We start from the raw sequence: 25,444 nt of genomic DNA on the forward strand, positions 1-25,444 counted from the left end.
CATGGTGGTGCCATCTTAAACTAGGACATAAAAACATTAGAAGAGTCTGACTTGATGATTGGGAGTCATGGCGAAAGGCAAAATGTTCTCAAAAACACAGTAGGAACGAAAGAAAGTGAATGCAGCACAGTCCAATGTGTGACGTACAACCAGCGAATGTAAACAAAGCCGTGGTCTGTGTGTAGTGACAAGTGGACAAGTTATGAATCAAATGTAAACCCATGTGGCAGGATGACATCTGTTGACCTCTCTGTGACTCACCACACAATATATCCAAATATTAGATGCAACTAATATGCAGAAATGCAACTCAAACACTGGCAGCTGCAGCGTGTGCACACGAATCCAAACCCAACCACAGATGCAGTGAGACATGGAGGAAGAGTGAAAACTTCCCCGCAATCAAAAGCTTTGATTGGTTTGTCCCATGAATAAATTCACAACATTTACACAGGACAAATGTACGTCTTCTCAGTCCCTAATGGCAACAATGAGGTGGAAAGATGACGAGTATTTTATTTGCTAAAAAGTTTAATTGTACGGATGGATGGATGGATGGATGGATGGATGGATGGATGGATGGATAAACGGATGGATGGATGGGTTTACAGTTCCGTGTCGACCTTCCTTCTGCCTTTGAATTTAAACTACTGTGTTGTCTGACGTACTTGACGGTGTCTTTAACCATGTGTCTCATTCAGCCACCAACGCCGCAGGGCACAGAAAGTCTGTGGGAGCCACTTTATCTCCTCTAAAGGAAAGTGTGCATGTAATTACGTGAATGTGTGTGTGTGTGTGTGAGTGAGAGTGAGTGAGTGTATTGTTTTACGAGCGCTTCCCGTCCCACACACCCTTAGCTTTGCTTTTAGACTGTGATTAATAGGAGCCTGCTGAGGCCATCAGAGAAATGGGACTTTGTACAACTATTAAAGGTTTGCTGTGCTCTGCAGTAATGACCAACATTCACCCACCGGCACTGCCCCCCGCCCCCCACACACACACACACACAGACACACACCTCCCTGCTCCTGTGATTATTATGTGTAAAACAAGATGCAATGATACGTCCAAACACGTAAGGAGGCTTCAGGTTGTTGTTGTTGTTTTTTTGGTATGAAACTGCGTGGAAAGATCTGTGTGGATTTGCAGATGAACTGATGTCAATGCTGAAGGAGCAAACACGGCTGAAGGTACTGCAGAGCTCGGAGCAGTCGGATTCATTTCTGGACATTGTCTGTTTTCACTTCCTGACACGTTGGTCCCATGGCCTCGTCTCAGAAGTGTCTGCATGGATTTATAAATATATATATATATATATACACACACATACACGTTCTCTTTTCTCTCTTTGTGTGTTTGTGTGTGTGTGTGTGTGTGCCAAGCCCCTGTGCCCTCCCCCGTCTCCACGCCTGGATGCTAACCGCTAGTGAAGGCTAGCCAATTATCCCCAATCAAGCTACCCTCACTGGAACTGGCGCGAGAGGAAGCTCCCACTAGAGCTTATACTAGTCATTATGGGGTGCATCCTGACATTAACTTTATTCTTCCTCTGCTCGATATGATCTCCACTTCTTTTTTCTTTCTCTCTTCCCTTCTTTTCTCTTTCTTTCCTTTTTTTGGTTCTCAATATTTAGCTCTCCCTCCTGACCACCTTGTCCCTCCCTCTCTTTGCTCGAGCAAAGCAGCCAATCAAACGCACAAACTGGAAGCACATGGCTGCTAATTCATGCCTTTCTAATAACGTATTAAGAAATTTGGGGTTAATGGTGGAGGGGAACATTGGCGGCCACGCATCACATCGTCCGTAAGTTAAGAATCGGAATTTTTCGTTTTTTTTTTTTTTTTTCGTTTGTGTGTCAACTCGGCTGATGAACAACGCATATAATTGCTTGAAAGAGTCTGTACCTACAGGGCATGGGGCGGGAATGCAGTGAATTCTGGGAAATGTCACAGATTGGACTGAGATCAATGCAGGTGATTTACTTGTATAACGGACAGGATTATCGTTCTCCAATCTGCGAAAAAAGGTGCTTGGATTGAACCTTTTTGGATTCTTAATCTTCCGAAAATATTTGTAACAACCGTTTACATTGAACACTAACTGTACAGTCGCACTGCCTCGTCTGTCCTTAACCAGACGCAGAGAGAGAGAGAGAGAGAGAGAGAGAGAGGTGTGGTGCCTGCAGGTGATCCACTTCATTCTGCTCCTGTCGTGTTGTGACAGGACCGGCATTAAATGGGAAGAGTCAGTGATGGAGCGGTGACAGGCCCAACCTTTGCTCCCTCTGGTGTGTGTGCGTGTGTGTCAGTGTGTGTTTTTGTCACTCACTAGGCCATGACAACTGAATGGCACCTGACAGACACACTGTCCCCCTGCTCCTCAGGCAGCTGTGATGTTAAAGTTAATAACAGCTGCAGTTCTTTGATGTCATTTCCATATAAAGTGCTAATGTGCTAAAGAGTAGAAGTGTAAAGGTGGGTCGGGGGGGGGGGGGGTTGGTAGGCTAAAGACTTTTCTTATCAGTCACTGTTTTCACATCACATGCAGTTTTCTAGTGTGGAACATTTATGACCAGTGGTCGGAGATGGGATCGATGAAATGATAGAAAGATTATAATTCCACACTGTATGGTTTTCACAGCACTTCAGAAACAACACCCGTTTGTATACCTGCGTACGTAGTGTGTGTGTGTGTGTGTGTGTTTGTGTTTAGCTCGCAGCACAGTTTTGAAGCTTTTTCTCACTCCGTGCTCTCTGTCTGCATTTCAAGCCAATTAGGTGTGTCTTTTAGCAGAGATTTGGCGCATTAGTTGAATGTCAGCACCTTTCTATGTTGAAAGGCACATTTCAAATTAGTGAACACCACACCCCACCCCCACCCCCCCCACCCCCACCAAACACCCCAACAACTACAACTCAAATTAGGGAACCCCCCCCCCCCCCCCCCCCCACCCTATCACCATCTCTTCCTCCTTTGCTCCTGTGAAGACACAGAGGCCCCCGGAGGCCCTGAAATGTCTCCACATGCTGGAAATTGAATCAAACGGCATCAATCAGGACACCCCCCTCCCTCTACTCCCCTTTTCTTTCTCTCTCTCTTTTTTTTTTTTTTTTTTACCATGTTTGGTGTCTCTAAGCAATCTGCCCCGGTTTATAAACAGCACCACTTGGATGCACGAGTGGGAATGAGTTGAAACAAAAGTAACAGAAGAATTTTGGGGGCGGCTAAAATTTCAAAATAGTGTTACGTTGTTTTTTAATTCAGATTCCAGGAGAGTTTTCTTTTTGTTTTGTTTTTTCTGAAAAATTTTGCACGTATTCTGTCACCTCACTTTTCTAATAAGCACAATTAGACTGGCACACAAACACACACAGACACACACACGCACGGTAACATTATTATCCACCTCTTCTGTGGCTCTCTGCTGTAAAATGAGTTTGCCCCCAACTCTATTAAAACCTGCGCCAGCCTCTCCCCTGACGCTGCCGTCCTATTTGCATGTGATAGTGAGGCCACTGCACCGAGAGAAGGATCTCCTCTCTTCCTCCTCCTTGGCTCTGTCCCACCGGAGTGTGCAATAAGTGGAGAGATGACATTCACTCTCTCCCTCCCTCCCCTCTTTGCCACTCCATCAGAGCGAGGGGGGATATTGCAAATGACATGGGCAAATCAGCTGTAAATGGGCACTAATGTGATTGACATCTGGGCTGCTGTCACCCACTCAGGGCGAGGACAGGGCCCTGCCAGCAGACAGTGAACAGCATTTACCCAGGGTACAAAAAGCCAGCTTTCAACTAAATCACTCCTGTCCTGCGGACCGTCCCTCCCGCTCCCTCTCCCTCTCCCTCTCCGCCTCTCCCTCGCTTCTGCTCCGTCTCCCTCTCCGCCTGCCATCCACCTCCAGCCGACTCACCGGATTCTAATTGCGTGTGTCCTTCCTCTCAGTGCAATTTTCCCATTACCGCCACAAGAACGGTAATGGGAATATAAAGCCAAGTTGTCTCCAAAATATGTACCTAGAGGTTAACCCTTCGCTCGCCTCACATTGAGTGAAGAGAGACAGACACAGCGTTTCACTCGTACAGTTTGGCTTTAAGCACAGAGATGACGTTAGAACCGACATATTTTAGTCATGCAGTCTGTGATATAATGTCAGTTATTATGCAGTTACCTGTTCTTGGTTGCTACCAGAAGGTCAAGTGCGTGACTTCACATTAATTAACGCATTAATGAGAGCAATGACTTTTCTTTTTAATACATTTTGTAATCTAGGTACACCAGTACAAAACTGATTTCCACTAAAGTTGGTTTAGTGAAAGTCAGTAGTCTGAATATTTATATTTAATATTGAAAGTACAAAAAATCTTGACACTTTTTCACTGATGCTAAGTTAGAAAATTAATTTCAGCAAAGATTGAAAGGTTTCTTAGAGCTCACATAATGTGTTCACAGATTCCAGTTTCAAACTTTCATACAGTTCCATGCAGAAAAAGAGCGTTCGCAAAAAGCTAGCAGTTCTACGATTAGCCACTGAGTGTAAAAGCACATTTCAACAGGCAGACAGTAAAGTCACAGGGGTAACCAGTCCAGAAACTAGGCTGAGGCACAAATATCACAGAAAGAACACAGGAACACTAAGTAGAACATTGGGAGATATTGCTAGAACGCTTGGCACAGAGGAAGAAGACGATCTGGCACAGGAGAGTGGGAGGACACGCTGGGGAAAGAGCAGGAGGGCAGGAAGTGGGAGAGCTGGAATGAGACGCAAGATGGGGGGACAAAGTAAGACGGGAACAAGAGGAACTGAAGGAGAAGGGCAAACATCAACCACCTGCAGGTCTGATGGTGACTGCCACCAACTATTAGGAATAACACACAGACAAGAACCTGAACTGCCGCTGAATGTGCATGACCTTCCAGCTCTGATGCAGCGTTCACACCAAAAGGCACAGATTGAACAGCAGTTCCTCAGACACAACCCAGGTAAACACCACAACAGCACGCAATTTAATGCCATGTGAAGCGATTGGAACGTGATGTGACGTGGGTGAAGCGAATGAAGTGAAAGAGCGTCTGAGGCGACGCAGTAAAGTTAGAAAAATGACATTTATCATGTAGCATCCAATTAGCGACGAGTTCACACACAGAGAGAAGTGTGCGGACAAGCTTATCACTGCTGTGTGCTGTCACCAACGTCCCTGCTACGTTTTATTGGGACCAAATTAAAAAAAATAAGAGACATGGGCTGACGTTAACCAGGTGGTGGCGCTCTGTGGTAAATTGTGAGGATTTTTTTTAGGGTCGTCTGGCATCATGTTTCCCAGGAGTTTACAAATAATGTCGAACGTTTGCGACTTTTAAAATATAGGTCCCTGGGAAAAAAAATCGGGAAACACTGCAATAATGATGAGGCGGCGCGGTACGGGTCTGAACGCCCCTTGGTCTAACTGCAAAGCTGCAGTTAATGTTGTAGGAGAACAGTCAGCAGTGTTAAAACACTGACAATATTGTTTTATTTTTTTTACCACACCAATTAAAGTGAAAAAGCATTCCTAAATGACAGAGTTAGTTTATGTTTCCAAGTTCGAGAGTGGACCGTCTTCTGTAGGTGATGACGTTAAAGAGATAACATGGTAGGTTAGTCACAGCTAAAAGGCTACAACACGCCTGTTGACTCACATGCCATACACACATACGCATCTGGAGTGCAAATGAAACCATGTTTAATTCATACCGCTGAGTCCCCAAACCTGGAGCAGTTCTTTATTTATGTCTGTGATGTTGGAGAGAGCCAACAGCAATGCCCAGGGCAAACAGCACAGGCAGCCATAGCAATGAAATGCTAATAAGTGCTGTGTCATTTCAAGACAAAAGTCATATTTATTCATTTTGTGTTGGTGCTGCACTGGGTGTCGAGATGCTTGAAATTGTGTATGCTGAAGTAAATGGTAAAAGTGAAAGTTAAAAAAGTATTTGAGTAAAATTGAACTATGGATGGAATTATTGAACCTACTAAGGTAAATTTGACATAAAATATGAATTAACCATGATTAAATGAGATAAATCAAAATCCCTATATATGAAAAAACAGAATTCTTTTTTTTACTTTTCCCACTGTTATGGCCGACTGTTTCATTCTAACATAATAATAAAAAAATGTACATACGCCAAGTATGTGGTTCCTGTGGGGCCTCAGACCCAGGACCTTTTGTGTGTAAGGCTGATGGGTCAGCAGGTGTGACAAACACTACAATAATGAAGCATAAAACACACACCACCCCAGATGGGACTCGAACCCACAATCCCTGGCTTAGGAGGCCAGTGCCTTATCCATTAGGCCACTGGGGCTCTGTGCAGGAACCTCCTCTCATTGGTTGAATAATCACAGCAACTACACGACACAGCGACAAGTCACAGTTTTAGATTATTACTGAATTTTGCTGTTAAATCAGTACCACTGAGGTCTGGGTTAGCTAATGCACATTAGTAGCAGAGCGAGTGAACACAGAGAAAGGTCTGGGTTAGCTAATGCACATTAGTGGCAGAGCGAGTGAACACAGAGAAAACAAGGGTTACTGCACAGCGAGTACTGTATAAAGTACCAGTACCAGTGTGAAAATCATGGTAGACACACTGATAAATCCATCATTAGAGATACTGAAAACATCTTTTTCCCTTGTTGAAAAAAAAAAAAAAAAACTAAAAAAAGAAATGATGTGTGTGTTTGTGGAAACAGGGTTGTCCATTAGTCAGCTGCTGTGATAGTTTAAAGACGCCACCAGCGGCCCCTAATGGCCCCTCCACAATAACTGCTACACCGCCTCCTCTGTTCCCATTCATTACTACAGGCCGTGCTGTAATAGCTCAGGCCGTCGCTCTACTCCGTACCTCCACATCCCTGTTCCAGTCAAAGGACCACAGTGTGCTGAGCTAATAGAGAGTGTCCAGGTAAAGACCGGCCACTGAAAAGGACGAGCCTCTTTAGTACCATGCTCTCTTTTACCCACCTCCCTTTTCTACTGTGAGTTATACCTAGAGTACAGGACGTTCACAGTCACTGTGGGGGAAGATTTGGGGATTCTTCAGGCTTGGGTTTCTTATCTGTTGAATTATGCCGTTCAATGATTGTTGCTGCTTATCTGTACGGTTGTGTCACCGTGAAGGTACTATTGAAATGAAGCCATGTGTGTGTGTGTGTGTGTGTTTGTCTGGTGTGTGTATGTTTTCATGTGTGGGTGAGTGAGAGGGAGGGGGAGAGAAAGACTCACAGGTAACACACCAACTCAGCCCAGGTTATTGGAAACCATTATCACACACACAATCCCACACACCCGCACACGGGTCTGTTTAAGGTTCCCACTCTAAAAAAAAAAAAACCCCCCTGTTTTCTTTGTCTGTTGAGCAGAGGCTAATGTTGTAGCATGTAGCTGCAGCAGTCTTTATGACGTAACACCAAGGAACAACAGAGGTTATTTTAGTCAGATGAGTCAAAAAATGTTTTTATACAAAATCTGACTCAGATTCCCTTTCATTAATTTCACCACTTTTGTTTTTCCTCCTAGACATTTTTTTATAGCGACTAACATATTTTACATGTGTAGTTGTTTTTGCTCCCAATAAAGGTGAACGGACAGCATTCAGTGCTGCAGTGTGTGAGACACCTGCAGAGGCTAGGATCCTGGACTGCTACGGCAACAGAGTTATATCCCAGGTTCACTATACACAGTATAGTATAGTATAGTATAAAAAAGAACATTAAAGGACCAATGCTTATTTTTCCCACATTCTAAAGACAAAAACAAGTTCATCTTCCAAACCATAAGCAGCGTTTGTCTCAGTGGAATGTTAAATTGACTTTTTCTGTGTTGCCCTCGTCTTAGCGAGGAGTCAAGCATCACAAAAATACAATATTGCGTCATAAACACTATAGATATACTGTAGATACACACAGGCTCAGTAACCCGGAGCTCCCCCTGTAAACTGTTTACAGTGCCGTCACTTCCACTTATGCAGATACAAGTCTAAGCGTCAGTGTTTTGCTTGACTAATCCCAGTGTTTGGGCTCAGTTGGCCACCTCAAACTGCAGCTATGCACCGTTGTATCATCTGTGCGACTGCCTGTCACACCTGTCCCCCAGACCGTCTCTACTTCTACGGCTCACGTCGCTCGTCCACATCGGTACGGCTTGTTTGGGTTCTGTCTCTTCCACGGCTCCTCCCAAACTGTATTTGTCAAACGGAGCCTGTGCTTATTTTCTTGTCCCTCTGCCCTTGATTGAGACTGACCCGAACAACTTCACAACCCCACGGTAAACATACGCACAGCTCCTGGCTCTGCGTGTTGTGTGGTTTTGGCTTTCTCTGGGTAGCAGGGGCCAAAGGTAGAAAATGTTGTTTGGATTAAATGCATTCTGATGTCCTCTCAGGCCTTGTTCCTGCTGGATCACATCCCACTCGAACCGCAAACCTCTCTAACACTATGCACGGAAACAACAGTGGTTTAAGGTTAAGGCTAGAACATCAGATGGTTCTGTCCCACATTCTTTGTGTGAGACTGTGACTTTAAACAGAGGTGAATGACGGCCAATCATGAAGAATGGTCACAGGAAAGTGTTTCATGGACATGTATTTGAATGGAGTAGATATGAGATGTCTATAATCAAATAAATAAAATCATGAAGGTCAACATAGGCACTCATCACTTAAGTGTCGCAATTTTTGATCCATTAAAAAAAATCTTACTTAACTTGAAAATTTTGAAGTTTTAAAATGGTTTGCCCCAGACAGTGGCAATAAAAGAGCAGTTGTGCCATCATTACTTGAACCACAACAATGTCCGCCCGTTTTTCTCCTCTCTCCACTAGTGGGGTCCGCCCCACACTTTGAGAAGCACTGTTCTATCATCATTTTCCAGAGGATGTCTGGACATTTCCAGGCAAGCCTGATGGGGGCAGTACTGAGACTAAATGTCTGAATGTCTAATCAATGTATGTGGTAACTTCCACATCTCTGATAGGAGGTTCTTTTGGAGGATCTTGAACGATGCAGGAACTCACAGATTACAGTGACAACCACTTCTCCAGAGGACGCGTCCACTCGACCGCAACACACACACACACACAGGGTTAATCAAACTGCATGATTTCTCTTAAGGCTCTCCTCACTGAGGCTGCAGTCGACCTCTGGTTTGAGTACAAACTGATTTAACGCAGTTTGTTATTTATTTTTTAATCAGATTTGAATCAGATGTTCAGACTCACACACAGATAATCAGACACCAGATCAGATCGAGTCAGGAGAGGGCAGTCAAGTCATGTCAGTCTGTTGTTTTTTTTAATTCACGAGTACACACACACACACACACACACACACACACACTCGTTCTGCCACTTCACTGGAAACCTTGAACTAATCCCACGTGCCTTTGATTTGTGAGCTCAGCCGATTCAGTCACACCGGCTCATAGTCATTTAAAATTACGACTCAGGTGGGAACCATGGACACTGTGTGTGTGTGTGTGTGTGTGTGTGCCTCTGTGATTTGCTTCATTTTAGTGGATGATCAACCTGCCATGCTAACATCCTCCACTGGTCAAACAGACATCAACTTTAAAACTGCTCTGGTTCTTGTGCCTGTATGGAGTCACACCTGGTAAGAAGCTGCAAGTGCTCAAAATGGCTGCTTTCCACTTTGAGTAGTTCAGTTAAAGAAACGTGTTCTTCTCTTCCCTCACTTCTCCCGTCTATAGGGTTCATCTTTGTTTCCTTACTTCCTCTGCCCTCTCTCTCTCTCTCTCTCTCTCTCTCTCTCTCTCTCTCGCTCTCTGACTGTACTGTGTGGTTACAGTCAGTGTGTTGTATGTTGTCTTTTGGCAGTGGAGCTGAAGACGGATCTTACTGCCCTTTTATGGTGCACTGTTAATAATCCTGTTTGTGTATGAATGAGTGTGTGTGTGTGTGCGTGTCACTCTGACAGCACAATTCTTCTTTGAGAGTTATTCACCAGTGCAGTCGAGTTACTTTGCAATTAATTAAGGAGGAAGGTGTATGAAAAGATTTTCTTATGTTGTCAATAAGTAGGTTTTAATTTTAATAAAAGAGACAAATATACATATTGATCCAAGGGAAAGTCAAGTTTATTTTATTAAAAAAAAAAAACAAGTAATATTTAATTATTACTGTACCTGAGTCTTTTCAAAACATACAACAAAAAGTCAAGTTTAGCCTTTTAGCTGCCAGTCACTTAAGCTAAGCTGGGTCACGTCCTTCTTTTTATTTCTCATTTAACTGTGAGGCTAATTATAGCAACTGTTCTGACAGGGCTTTTTAGCTGTACTACCAAAGAGGATGGTGGGAAAAATTGTATGATAGGACAACTACTACTAAAGACAATCTGCAGCATATATAATAATTATGATACTATAAAACCATGTGACATTGAGTGGTGACATTTCATTGGTCTAACCTTAATCTGACGTTTATCCATATATTACAGTAAGAAGGTCTGACATATATATATATACACACATATATACACACATATATATAGTTAAAGAACAACAGTGTAGTTGTAGAGCAGTTGGGGAAAGTGAAACAGTTTTCAGCCATCTTTCTCACCTTAACACCCGTGCTGAGGCCTGCCCCGTTGCCAGTCAGTGCGCCTCCAGATGAGACTGTGAGTGAACTCAGTGCCATGTTGCATGCAGGGTGTAATATCTGTAGCGCAGAGGCCGAAAAATTCTAATAATTCAAAGATGTCAGCCAGTTGTTTTTCCTTCTTCTACGTTAGCACAGCTGTGGTGACCTCTGTTGAAGGGACAAGCTGAGTGTGATTGGAATAGGATGAATTGGTGTTTTTCTCATTTTTGCATGGTGGATTTTTATGGATGAGTATGTGATTTTACATTGCAAATTGCATCTGTGTGCGTGTGTGAGACCGTGGAGTGGTTCTATATGGAAGCAATTACTGGCGAGGGCCCTCAGACACCCACAGTGCCTCTCACACAGGGCCGGAATGTGTCTCCCTCCCCCTTTTTCTTTTCTTTCTGTCACTGCCTCACTCTCTCTCTCTCTTTTTCTGCCTTTCTGTCTCTACCTCTCTCTCCCCATTTCCATTTTTCTCTCACTGTACTAAATTACTTTCGTATGAGCCCCAACAAAGGGGCAAGGTGAAACCCCCTTTTAGAGGAAACAGAAATCTCTGTGATATTTTAATTCAAATCACATACTTCCAATTTGCTCAAACAAGCCCTGAAAATACCAAACTAATTAGACTCAACCTAATGTCCTGGCTCCGTAGGTGTTTTTGTGCTTACATGTGTTTATGCTGCATGACTAAAGGCCATCTCCGTTTGCGTACTCTCCCTCCCTCTGGGCCCTGCTGTGTGCGACTGGCTCGAACACGCAACACAGCCATTTAGGATATGAGTTTTTGGGGGGTCCCTGCATCATGTGGTTTGGGTGGAGGTGAGCTGCTACGGTGGCCACCATCCCTCTACCAGTGTGCATGTGACTTCTTTTTCTTGGAGTGAAACTTTTTTTTCCAGGAGATACTTATTCAAAATTTAATGCTTGAAACACCAGAAGAAATTGAATTAGGGGCGAAACATCCACTTAAAAAAAGCCACAGATAAACTGGCAGCAAGCAGTGACAGGATTGCAGTTGTCAGGGTTTGGCAAACTGTTGTTGCTCCCTATCTTGTTACAGTAAAGAAAAGCTCAATGGAGGAATACGGTCGGTGGTGCCAGCACTCTTTTCCTCTCTGTCTTTGGGAACGGAGACGTTGGTATTTGCCATGGGTATATCCCTCAAAACTGTCTCTAAATGAGATAAATAAGTTCAGACTAAATTGGCAGCTTGCGTCCAAAGTGATTATTCCTCCCTTAATGTCTCCTCACTGGAATGGGAGAAGACTTGGCCTGCGAGGGAATACCACGGGGTGTGGCCAGGCCGTGTTTTCCAACACAAAGAAGTGACGAGTGACGGCGGCCAGAGTTTACTTGTCAAGGATTTTATACACACAGACGGAGACTCACACGCACAGCCGACTACACACACGCACTTTCTAGCATTTTCTTATGCTAACCCTGTTCTCTACAAAGAGGTCGTCTTTTACTCGACCCTCCTCCGTACTTGGCCTGTGACAAGGTCTAACATTCCCTTCCTATTAGTCCTCCTGTGGCCAGTCAGCAGAAGGACCCCAGAATGTGCTGGCTGCCTTGCCGCCTGCCGCATTTGGGAGTGTGTCTCTGCTATTGTCACAGTGACTTTTGTCTGCCCCTCTGTAATTCTGCCCCTTCAGTAGGACCAACATGTCCCCAGCAAAATGTTTGAACCAGTGACCCAGCTCAACAGCATCAACTTGTATCAAACTGTTAAACTCTTATAATGAATGAATGGTTTTGTGCCATTCAGTTACATGCATTCATCAGCATCTCAAATAAAGTATGTTTACATGTGTAAATCTATGTATAGTTTTTAATACAGGTGGATCACGTTAGCCTGGTCATTTAAACAGTACCCCCCACCCCACCCCAAGTCAAAATAGTGTAAGAACTTTTGCTTTTGTACAAGCCAACATCAACATGCACAGTGATGACCAACATCCACCAACTCTAGAGGCTAAATGTTCGGTGGCACTTTTAAATGTTTTTCTTGAACATTATCTGTATTAAAAACTCCATCATTTGGATTAGTCACAAGTAAAACAGACACATCTACCTGCTGTTGTGGTTCCATCAATATACATAACTCCTAATAAAACACATAATATAATAATTGTTAATTAAGACATTAATGCTAATATAATGCTAATATAATGATAGACAGACAGACAGAGATAGATGGCATGTTCAGTTCTCAAAAACATTTTTACAACCTCACATTTCTTGCTGTGGTGAGACTACATTTATGAGTGCCAACACCCAAACTATGGTCTGTTTAACCTTCACTGTTAGTTCTGCTGCCTGAAAAATGTCATGGTTGTGAAAAAATTCACTTTTCACAGTTTGGAATTCTCCTACTGTAGGGCTCACTTCTTCATGTTCACAGTTATCTGTGGTGCACGCCTTGGTCTGCGGCTTTAGTAACAGTCAGAGTTTTTTCTAGTTCTACTTATTGAACCTTACACAATACAGTGCAACATTAATTGTAATCTGCTTTTTTTTTGTTTTTTTTTAAATAAAATCCCTTTATTTCATTCTGCTAAAAATCAACCAGCCCATCCTTGCTCCTGCTCGCCTCTCTGCCCACATCCATACTGGTTTTTCCACCTGTCTATCTGGTTGTTTGATGGTCCACTGTGTCACAGTCCTACTAATGGCCACTGCTGAGCCAGCAACTTCCTAAATGACAGCCTCCTCCGCTCAATACAGCTGCAGTTCTACACTTACTCTTTTTTTCCCCCCAATTCTGGACCAAAAATATTTTGCTCACATGCGCAACCTGTTGGTGCACTTGCTCTTTTTTTAATATAAATATATACATTTTAACTCACACTTCTTAAAGTCAGTTAGCTGACCATTGAAAAAGACTATACTTTTTTTAATATAAATATATACATTTTTAACTCACACTTCTTAAAGTCATCTCATGCAGCACACACACTGAAACACAGCACACACACTGTTAGCTGACCATTGAAAAAGACTATCATTTTTTTGATCAACAATATTTGTGGTATTTTTGTGTTGCATAAATCATACATCATATGTCTTTGTAGGCTAAATTCAGTTAGCTTAGTTTACCTTGTGCATCTTAGTGATGCATATTCCTTTAAACACCATGATTCTCACATTTCAACAAAAATGTAGAATCAGAAAAGTTATTCAGCAATAACTGTTAAAAAGAAGCAGTTTATGTTTAGGATGTTACTTACTGGATGGTGGACCAGGCAGGAACGCAGGGCATCAGTGTCGGTGTGACCACGGCATGAGCAAAAAGAAAAAAGCAAAAAGCAAAAAACACGACGCACTTGGAGTACTTAGCATGGAGAGACAACAAAGTCCAAACTAGGACTGAGTGCAGGAGGGAGTGAAATATACACAGGACAGCAGGTGACATGAATGAGACTAATGAACAGGACACAGGTGAGTGTGATGACACTGATTAGCCCTGCAGACACAGACAGGAGGAAAGGGAGACAGACAGACAGACCTCACACAGGGTTTGGGTCTGTCGATGTAGCCAGCTGTAACTTCCTGTTTACAAAGGAACAGTGTTAAGTCTAGTTATTTTTTTTGTCGATTATTCATTCAGTTTAAACACTGTCCTTAATACTGATTCATAAGAATCATAAAAGCATGTTCAAAAGAGAAGAACCAGGCTGAAAACACAAAAATGACACGTAAAATGTATTTACTGAAAAACAATGTATCGATATTTAAGTAGATTAACCGGCCCCTAGAGGCCGCGAGGGGTACTACGTTTGGAACACATATAACATATAGCATATATATATAACGAACATGGTATTTTATATACTTACCATTTTTTGATTTTTAAACTTCAATTTGAATTGAATTTCATGTTGCCACCCACAGGTTTTGAACAGTAGCATCATGTTGGCACTGGCAGCTCATAAATGAAATGCTATAATTATTCATTTGGAGAGTGTTGCCTTCCAGGGGCTTAAGATTGATTAGGTTAGATATGCAACTTAGTGTAATTCGTCTTTGACCAGGAATCCTTTCCAAATTGGCAGAAATAAAGAAGAGGAAATTATTCCTAAAGAGTGAAGAGTAATGATGAAGGTGGGTGGACAAAGGGACGAGAGACAGAGTGAGACATGCCACACGTCATGTCCTTATGACTGTCTTTGCTGTACACAACCACTGATCAATCCACATGCAAAAACAGCAGGACTGCTGATAGTGAATCGATGCACCTCATCACCATCTACAGCAGTATTGTACGTGTAGTTCAAAGACTTCTTGATGCATAATTTGGGTATTTTTTTTTTTTTTACGACTTGCTTGTTTTGTCAGCCAGACCAACACAATTCTCAGTTGTCTCATTTTCTATAAGTGTATCTTCAGTGAATCCTCCAGTGTAAGCATGGCAGAACTTAAAAGGCACTGATTAGGTTGTTGTGTCCCACAGGTTGGCTGGATGTAAGCTCGTGACATACTCACAGTGCCCATACTCACCCCAGAGGACCGTCTTTGTGTTAATTAAAGGAGTCTCAACTGCAATTAGTCGGCTTTACAATGACTGTACCCACACAATAACACACACACACACACACACACACACACACTGATACAGATGCCTCCAAACTGTGCGAACATTCACAGACTTCCTAACAGGTTTAAATAACAATGTACGTTTTACTCTCAGGTCTGTGTACTGTAGTGTGTGCTCTACAGGGAAAAGACTCTTATTAAGTCAAATACAGAAAAATCAGTAGAAATAACTAGTATTGTATTTCACATTATTATTGTATTTGTGTGTCACAGGAAGTGAAGCCTAACACTGTCTGTTGGTTTGTTTGGTGTAATTTAAACTGAAGCAGTCAGAGCTAGAGTTAAACCAGGGTGAGAATAAGTTAGCCTAGCCATTGGATGGCTAGCTTAGATAATAATTAATAAAAAAAAAACTACAGTCTTTCTGGAATTAATTTTATGATTACTTTCCATGAAAACAAGCACACTGTAAAATCCTGGCTGAGAAAATGTTCATAGTTACTATATAATGTCTATCATAGCATCTAAACATGCAAAAATGTCGTTATACACCTGAGATGCCTCACTGAAACTGAGTTTTTTTTTATCAGTCTGGCTAAACCTCCACAATTTAAAAACATACTAAGAAGAGAAGCTGATTCTTTTCAACCTAAATATAGAGCTGGGGTCCGTGTCAACTGCCAAATGGCCCACCATCCCATCTCTTTATGAACCAAATTAGACCGGAGCTGTCCTAGTGTGCTCAGGCCTTGTCCAGAGGAAATCAAAGCCAGATGGACCTTAAGTGAATGAAGCCACTCTCTGGCACATTCTAGCTGGGGAATAGGTGGCAAAAGTAAGGACCCCTGCAGCTCGTCACAGTTTGGGGCAGGACACACACACACGCACTTGGACCCACATGCGCATGAACACACAGAAGTGCAGATGTGTATTTATTTGCCAACGTGCACCTTACTTATTTATCATCAGCAATGGCTGTGAGTCCGAGTCCCTCGCTCTCAGGAAGCCTTCCTCGCTCCACATCACCCCCTTAACGCGACAGCCTGCCACCAGGACTTTGACGTGAGTTAACATGTAGCCGAGTTGTCAGGTGCATTCAGGGGTCTAACAGTTCTAATGCATTTACCCCCGAACCTGTCTTATCAGTGTATGTGTGTATGTCTCGTAGCTAAGTGATATGTTGCTAAATAATTCAGTCTTCGCTGCTGTCCCTTTCACCATCCATTCAAGCGTTCCCTGATCCTTATGTTGTGCATCTGTCCATCCGCTCGCCTCCGGAATGTGATGGAACAACGGACAGGTGACAAAGAACCGTGTTGTACTTCATACAAACACTGACTGTACTGTAAGAAGAATTCAAATTTACGGTGACAGAAATCAGATCGCGACTTCCCAAAACGGACCGACAGCTGCTGTTTTTTTTTTTTTTTTTTTTTTGGTTTTCATAAACACTTGAGTGTGCACAGGACACAAGATAAAACACACACACACACACACACAGCTGGGTTGCTGGACTTGCTGTACGCCAGATGTAGAATCCCTCACTCCCTCATCAATTTTCTCATTCTGCTAGGTTTTTTGTTTAATGTGGAAATGGTTCTAAGACCAGAGCAGGAAGTCAGAATCTGCTGCACGCCAAACCTGTGGCTACGCTCGTAATAATCATATACTGTAACGTAGCCATGTTTAAGAATGTGTGTTAATACATGACAGCTTTCAACAATGCTTCTAAATGCCAGTGGCCTCCTATATACTTTAATACGACTTGATGTTCCCCCCCCCCCCCCCCAGCTCCCCTGTAATTGAAACCCTATGGTGGAATGGTAATTTTTTTTCATCTCTTTGAATTCAGTAAGAGGTTTTACATATGTGGTGTCACAGCGTTTACTTACAACCCTGGAAGGACAGCAACGGGCATCGGACCCACAACCTCTCCACACCTGTTCAGCCAAAAATGATTTTTAAACATGTAGTTTGGTTGGTACAGAGACAATGGACAAGTTCCACACTGAAAAATACATCACAGCTGAAGCCGTGATTCTGACTTGTCTCTCCTTCACGCTCACAGTGGAAGAGAGATGAGGAGTAACGACGGTGAAAAAGTACGTGCAGAGAGTGAAGAAATGAACCTGAACTTTTGATTGAACTCTCTCCTCAGAAGTTTAGAACCGCTCCAAAACTTCCCTGCTTATTGCAAAGTGGTTGCAATACCACAGGATGATTTGTGAGACGTTTATTTGCAAAGTTTTTTTGGCAGGGCGGGAGTCACAAGTGTTTGTGTGTTTGTCGTGTTGTTAGCGGTCATGTTCCTTGTCGTGTGTGCCATAAATAAAGACTCCTCTGACTAATGTGAGCCACATGTTGTCGGGTTCAGAGCTCCTCTGCTCAAGGAGGAGTCAGATGGTGCCTCTCTTATTTGGCCCGAGTCACAGCTTTTGTTAAATCACTGATTGGATATTTAATGCAGTGTCATTAACCCTTTGTGACTTCACTGTTTTACGAAGTCTAGTCTAGGTTTAATGTGTGATTTGCAGCACTTTACCACCTCCACAGCAGATTCTCAGCTGGTTTGAATGATGATCTTTCTCCTGACACATCTGCTCACACACTCATGTACAGAAGTGCGGTGTGTTCAAAGCAGACCTACGTAAGAGAAAAAACATGGATCGACACATTACACAACCATCAAATATCACAAACTGATTTGACCAATTTATTATTAATACACACATTTTCTGATATTTTTATATCACATGTAAATATCTTTATATTTAAAAAAATATTTTATCTCATATTCTACAATCTTTTATCTTATATCGTCCCAAACAATTTTAACCCTTTTTATTCTCTGCAGTCAATGATGTTTTAAAATAATAGAAATTAAATGACAATTAAATAACAACTACAACTTCCTACTATGCCATAGAGTTTTCAGGATTGTAAGCAACTTTAAACCTAGAATATATTTTACACCAGCTTCAAATCATTAGTATCATTAAATAAGGAAAATATGTATCTGTAATACAGTAACTGGTGGACAAAATAATAATAATAATGAATGTATTTTAATATCTGTATTTTAATAGTACATTGTTACTTTATCAACAACCTTATAAAGAATGAATTAATCCCTAATGCAGAAGGACGTCATGAAAACATTCAGTCCTATTCCTTAGGGAATTTTTTCACATCAGATTTTTTTTTACGTTGTGTACAGTTTTCCTTTTTTCTATATATATTTTTCATATGTCCAGAGGGGTCAACAAGAGAAAGTAGCTGTAACGTTTAGGTCAGAGATGAACACACTCTCAAAATGTTGGAATAAAAAATGTAAAACTAGAATAATAAGAGGAGTAAAGTTAAGATAAGAAGAAGACGCCATAAAAAGTCTTTGTTAAACTCTCTGTGGTGAGTTGGTTGAAGATTGGGTTGGTGGTGGGGTAGCATGGGGGTGCTGCCAGGGTTGCCACGGCAGCGTTCCGGATGGGCAGGCGGTCTCCTCTCATGGGGTGAGGGGGGTATGGGGGGGTGGGACAGTGTGCTGTCAGAAAGCCTGGCAGGTAGAGACACAACGTCTTGTGACTAGAGGGGAGCACGGGTCAGTGAGAGAGGACAGGAGTGAAAGGATGGAGGCAGTGGAGAGGTGGGGTGGAGGCCTGTCTGATGAGGTGAGGAGAAGCCGGGTGGAAGGGGAGGGAGACAAGAGCGAAGTAAATGAGGGCAAGGGAGGAGGGAAGATAGAGATGATTAGAAGAGAATTATCCAAGTGTGAGTTGGGATGACTGTGGAGTAAAAAGGAAAAAAAGAACAGGGAGCAGAGGCAGAAGGATGGCCTCAGGGTACCATGATATACAGGTCTGTGAAATGCCCTGAAACCACCCCAGTCATTAGGCAAGTGTTGGAAGTCAACCTCTGTCTCTTCTCTCTTTTTTTCTCACCCTTGCATGACTTTTCCTCACACAATTTCCTCCCTCACATTTGTCCTGAGCCACCACACTCTTCTTGAAGCACAGAACAGAGAGCATCACATAACAGCACAAAGCAGCTAATTATGACCCAAATATAAAGTAGAGCATTTCTGACCTTCTGGCTTGATAAAGTACAGTTACGAAACTCTGTGACCTCAGAGAAAGTGTTTTTCTCTTTGCTTTCAGACATTAAATTGTTGCCCATCATAACTTCCATCTCCTCTATAAGTATGATGTCAAAGTTAAATCTCTGACTGTTGCTGCTACACACAGTCTGTACACACTTTGTTGTTTACACAGAATCATTCACTGTGGGAATGAGTTCTCATTTCAATCGACCTTAAAATGCTTCAAAATCTTCAACTTCAGGTCAGAGGCCCGGCCTGTGTCAGAGGACTGACTGAGGACAGCTACACCGTCATGGTGCACAGCAATGACTAAAATCCACCAACTCTATGAAGCGAAATATTATATTGTACATTTGCACATTTTCCATTTGACATTATTATATTGTACATTTGCACATTTTCCTTGACATTTTTTTTTCCATATTTTTAATTCCATCATTTGGATTAATCACAAATAAACTACCTGCTAATGTTTGTCTGTCAGTTCCAGCAATATACAGATTTTTTAAAATAAAATTTAACTTCATTGTTATTAATCGTAATCATTAATAATCACGAATAATCGCTATTGATCGTAATTAATTGCGATCACAATTTACGCCCAGCTAGCCTGTGATTAATCAGATTACCAACTTTAATTGTGTGACAGGCCTTGTACACTGTGTGTGTGTTGGTTTGGAGATTCAGAGTATGTGAAGGTACTGGAGGAACAAAAGCAACTTATTCATCATGCTGCTCTGTCCTGACAAAACACGTGGTTTGTGGCCTGTACAGTGGCCCTGGCAGTAAACGTCTTTGCCCCGCAGCATAACAGGACGGGTTTGTCTCTGCAGTCAGGCAGATGACATATCTGTTTGTGCTCTGGTCTTAAGTCTTTCTCTTTCAGGTCAAAAATGTGCAGATAAGAGATCAGGTTAACCGGAGACGCCGGACCGACTGCAGATGTATCTGGACTGGTGATCTGTCCAGGAAGCACGGGTGTCATCACTGTTTCACTGTGGACAGCAGAACATTGTTCTTGTCTCCTGTTCATATTCAGAAGACAAAATGGTAGTGATGAAGAGACAGGTTTAAAGGCCATTCTTATAAATATATACGTAAACAGAAAAATGGTAGTGATGAAGAGACAGGTTTTAAGGCCATTCTTATACATATATACGTAAACAGAGGCTCCACTAAAGGTTTTATCGTCATGGTTTCACAGGGCTGTTCTTCTAAGTTGCAGGGCAGACTGCAGTGATCAGTGACACACACTATCATGTGTCTCCCTGTCTTCTCTCTCAGACCTTAACTTGCCCTCATCTGTTTCCTCATCTCTCTCCTCCCTGTCTTCCATAAGTGCAGAGCTTTTCCTGTCTCTGTCATATGATGTCTTGTGGCCCTGTAGTGGTAGAAGAACAGTGACACGTCTATCCCTGTGCCATCTGATTCACACACTATTCATTGTCACATGCGCACACACACACACACACACACCCATCCAGTCCGTTTGAGTTTGTGACCGAAAGCCTCTTTGTTTGATAATAAATCAGGTCAGTGAAAGAACCGTCCTTCAGGCATGTGTTCCTGTACAAAAGTCACAGTCACTTTTTTTTTTCAAATACCAATTAATTTTAACATTGATCGAGGATTTTCTTTGTAAATATTAACAAATATTAACTAAGAATCCCAGTAAGGCGTACAATATGGAACGATGTGAGAAGAACAAAGCAGCTGAAAAGCTGCCTGTGAGTTTCTCACCTTTGTTCAAACCTCTGGTGAACCGGTGTACTCTGGAGAAGCATGTACACCAGCAAACAGACACTCATCAGCCCTTTTCTACCGGCCCCTAATCATTGTTTCTGCTACACATAATTACCATCACCGAACAAATTATCTTGTTCCACTTTCCTCTTTATCTGACCCACGCCTCCTGTCCTTACACTTTGTCCCTTTTTAGTGTGTAAAAGCCAATTTGAGTTGGATTTTGCTCAGTTGTGATTTTATTCCATTAACAACAGCCTCTTCTTTGCTACTTTGATATAAAAAAAAAAAAACGTTGAAAAATATCTCGGCAGAAAAGCAGTGAAATGATGACTTCATGATGACTTCTGCATCTGTTTAGTCCACAGTGTTTTGGTTGAACAGGTTTTTCTCACCTTGTACAGAAAATGAACACCAAAGTAAAGTGGCTCTTAAGGCTCTAATAGGAGAATTGCTGCTGTAACAACTCCGCTCTGTTGCACCCTATTTGGGGGCTGTTTGACCCATTAGTTGTCAATTTTTGGGGAAACAAACAAGTCAGTGAGAGTGTTGTTGGCTACAAAAATGTGGACAGTGCCTTTTTTGAAATCTGTTTGAAGCTTAGAATCAAAATGTAATAAGTGCTTGAGAGTGTGCTGAAACAATCATCTGTTTGATTTCCTGTTTTCTTTATTTTCTTTTTAACAACATACTTTACACAGCTGTAGACACACGTCTAATATTTAACATAGAAATGTTATTTATTATCTGCTCTACTGCGTATCATTAAAATGTACACAACTCTAGAATTGAATTGTTTACATTCTATTTAAAATGTACACAACTCTAGAATTGAATGTTTACATTCAGTTGGTAATGGTCTTACATGGTAAAAAACCGAACCGACCGTTGATTCTACCATTTTTTGCTGCCAAAGACGGTGGCTATCGACAGCAGTAACCGCTAAACGAACCTGTCCCGACTCAAGTAAATGTAATGGAGTAAATGTAACTCGTTACTACACACCACTGATAATTAGTACAAACTGTACTCAAGAACCACTGCAAGTAACTCATTGTGCTTGTGATTTAGTTGACCACTGACGTCACCTTTGATTTAACATGCTGAGCCAATCACTATGAAGCAGAAGCCCATATGGGTGGATAACCAGTTAGAACCAACGTCAGACGTCATAGAAATGTGATGTTCTTATAAACAATAATTCGTTTGAATTAATAAAGTGTTTCCACTTCATTTTCATTAGTCTGCAACATTTAATTTGTTGTTTGTTAAACAGTACAAAAAGATACAATGATATTTGTCACTTTAACAGTTATAAACCACTTAGCTTAGCTTCAGTGCTGACTGATATTTGTAGGTTATAAATGTCATGAATTCATTTTTCTGTCTGTTGAGGAAAATGATATCAGATTAAAGGATGCAGTTGTGACGTTTTTTCTGCCCTGAGGTACATTTGTTACGTCCAGTGGTCAGCTGCTGCTCTCTGAAAGTTTCACTGATTTTTGAGAGTGAATAGATTTGTATTTTATAACAGTGTGCATTGACACTCCATTTCCCATACCAAAGCATTCAAACTTGGCCATAGCACCCTCTAGTAGAAAGGAGAAGGGGCTGCATCTGTAGCTTAGAGTTTACATGTTATGGTCAGTTACTTTGTCTGCAATCAATTGTTCATATCAAAAAATAAATCTGTTTCAATATCCACCTCTTTCCTAATTCACCCAGCAATTGTAGTTTCTAACAACCTTTTCTGAGCAAAGATCACATCGTGTGAGTTTTTTTAAGAGTGTTTTGAAAAACCTATTTCTATGGTTTTAAGCTTTTGTTCTCTGACAGACCGTCTCTGACTGTTTCCACTGGGGGATTGGACCCCGGGCTGAGTGTGGAAGTCGTTGGGGGATAAGGATGCTGTGGCGGAGCTTTAACCCCGTACACACACTCCTATTGATCTGTACAAGCCTGAGTGACTGTTGCTACAAAGCAGACTGCACTCTGTCATACACAGCATCCCCTGTCACCAGGCTGTGGCAGCTGAGGAAAAAAAACACAGCAGAGTAGTGAATGCCCCCCCTCCTCCCCCCCTCAGCCACTGGACAAACACCAGCCCCGTCCTTCTGCCTGACTTAGCCTTCACCCTGACTGCACCCCCATCCTCTTTTTTGGCTCCCTCTCTTTCTAATACCACTCTTTTCCTCTAATGAGTTGCAACACTGATAACGAGCCTGATGATCTTCCATTGATTCGGCTATCACTTGCTTGTCTGGTAATTGATCCGTAGCTGAGCCTCTAGTTAATTATATGGGCTTCGACATGGACCCCTGGCCCTGGGGGAATTTTCAAGTCCTGCACAATAATAGTTTTAATAAAGGAGGCTGAGATCTCCTGCATGTCTCCTCTCTGAGCATCTCTCAGAGATGTCCCCGTTTCTGCCCTCTTCTCCAAACTTCTTCATTTCCACATTTTTAACTTCTGTATCCTTTTTGACATCGTCCTGGTCATTACCATTAGTAGTGGCACAGGGACAAAAAAATAAATAAATAAATAGACGATGCGAAGGCTGAGGAGGAGAGATGGGGGGAGAGACTGAGCAATATTGGCAGAGTGGGCTCCTCCCTCCACAAATAACAGCCATTAACCAGCCAGGTCAGACGCTGAGCCACCAGCTTGACTTGAAACACTGAGTGCCACTTGAAAAAACCCACAGACAAGCACATTTACTGACAAGAGGAGGGAGAATGGGGGTGAGGGGGGGGTCAGAGAAGCAGCACGGGAAAAAAAAGCATAAGCTGCGGAGCAAAAAGCAACCTTGGCTGCTAAATTGTCACTTAATATAATTAGCCTTAGCCTCATGCATTTCCTTTTCAATAAGTTGTTAAAAGCAGAGCTGGCGTTACGTGGACAGGAGGTGACACGTTATGGCTTTTATGACGAGGCGGCTTGTGGCTTCTGACCAGACCTGGGGTGGTGTAGAAGAAACACAATTAGAAAGGGAGGAAAAAAAAATACAAAAGCCAAAGGTACAGAGTGAGGAGCAGCAGCTGTGATGGAGGAAACAGTGCAGTGTAAAATGATTTTGAGACGAGAGAAATGACTGCACATTTTCAGGGGAAGAAAGGCACAGCACACGCTTCTTTTTGCTAAAAGAAATATCCTACAGTAACAACCGGTGTGATAATTTTAGCCAAGGTTAACAGTAGACCCAATTACTGCACCGCAGGCTGCTAAAGGCTTTTAACTGAACACCAAAAGCCCCCGTCCACTGCAATTTACCCCCAGTAATGTGGAGTGACTGTATGTACCAGGAGCCATTTCATGGGGCTAAGGACAAAAGTTCTTCCACCGGTCTTTTCTATTTTGTCGCCCGGCTGAAGAAAAATCACAATGACATCTCCCTCTCGCTGTGGACTGAGCTCCAGGTCTGTCATTTCCCCGATGATGGTGGAGTGAAAAGATGTGTGGAGGAGAGAAGATTGGTGATTTAAAAGGGAGGAGGAGAGGAAGAGGAGGGGGGAGACGAGGGGTATGCCTTCATTGTTTGAGATGTGTCTTATCCTCTGTCAAAGGAAACACACGTCTCCCCTTTTCTCCTGTGCTTTTTATTTTTTCCCCCCTTCTTTTTTCGCCTGTGTCTGTCCCTCGGTTTATTCTCTTTCCTTTCCTGCTGTGGGGACCAATTTGGCTAAAATGGAAGCTCTTCCTCATTTTTTTCTTAATTAAAATCTGAGAGCGTCTGTGGGGAGACACTGGCTCGTGTGTGTGTGTGTGTGTGTGTGTGTTCCATAAGTCCTTCATTAGATGGGCTGAGAATCAGACAAATTGAAATGTTATATATTCTTAATTTTGTTTATCAGTTTGTATTATGATAATTGCTTCATAAATCATAAATAGATTATTCTACAGCCTTTTCACACACAGGCCCTAACATCAGCCATTGTTATAGTATTCTTTTTTTATAACTAAAACACTATTCAGGGGCTCTAATGCAGTGTTTTGTAAATTTCCTTTAAATGAGGAAGAAAGTGGAGGAGAATAAACAGAGGGAGTCCACTTGCTGTAGTATGCAGTACTGCATGTGTACTTGCATGTGTACTACAATCAGGCGTTTATTTACTGTAAGACATAAAGTGAAGAATGGACTGAAGCAGCCTTCTGTTTGTCTGAAGTAGGAAGGAACACGTCGGTTCAACACCAGTAACTCTTCAATACACGTTGGCTCTGCAGGGCTGTGGAGTGCAATGTTAGGGGAGCGCTGAGTGGAGAGACCTGGAGTGAAGAGCGGCTTTGGTCTGGTATAGCTGTGCTGTGGGCATGTGTTTTATGACAGACCACCACAGGTCACGATGCAAAGTACACTGGGAAAACCCAGACCAAACACAACTGAGATGTCATCATATCATTAGCCTGTTTTCAAATGTAAACATG

The 25,444-nt window shown here is 42.3% G+C and overlaps 1 protein-coding gene and 1 non-coding gene across 2 annotated transcripts in view; one reads left to right on the forward strand and one right to left on the reverse strand.

Moving 5' to 3' along the window:
• The window catches only part of bnc2 (basonuclin zinc finger protein 2), a 146,952-nt gene that overhangs the window by 27,177 nt on the left and 94,331 nt on the right, over positions 1 to 25,444 (forward strand). The gene's annotated exons all lie outside the window — the stretch shown is intronic.
• trnar-ccu (transfer RNA arginine (anticodon CCU)) lies at positions 6,277 to 6,349 on the reverse strand. The gene has a single exon. It is a non-coding gene; the product is annotated as a tRNA-Arg (tRNA).

This window comes from Cynoglossus semilaevis, chromosome 9 (assembly GCF_000523025.1).
Source record: "Cynoglossus semilaevis isolate Cse_v1.0 chromosome 9, Cse_v1.0, whole genome shotgun sequence".
Classification (NCBI taxonomy): Eukaryota; Metazoa; Chordata; class Actinopteri; order Pleuronectiformes; family Cynoglossidae; genus Cynoglossus; species Cynoglossus semilaevis.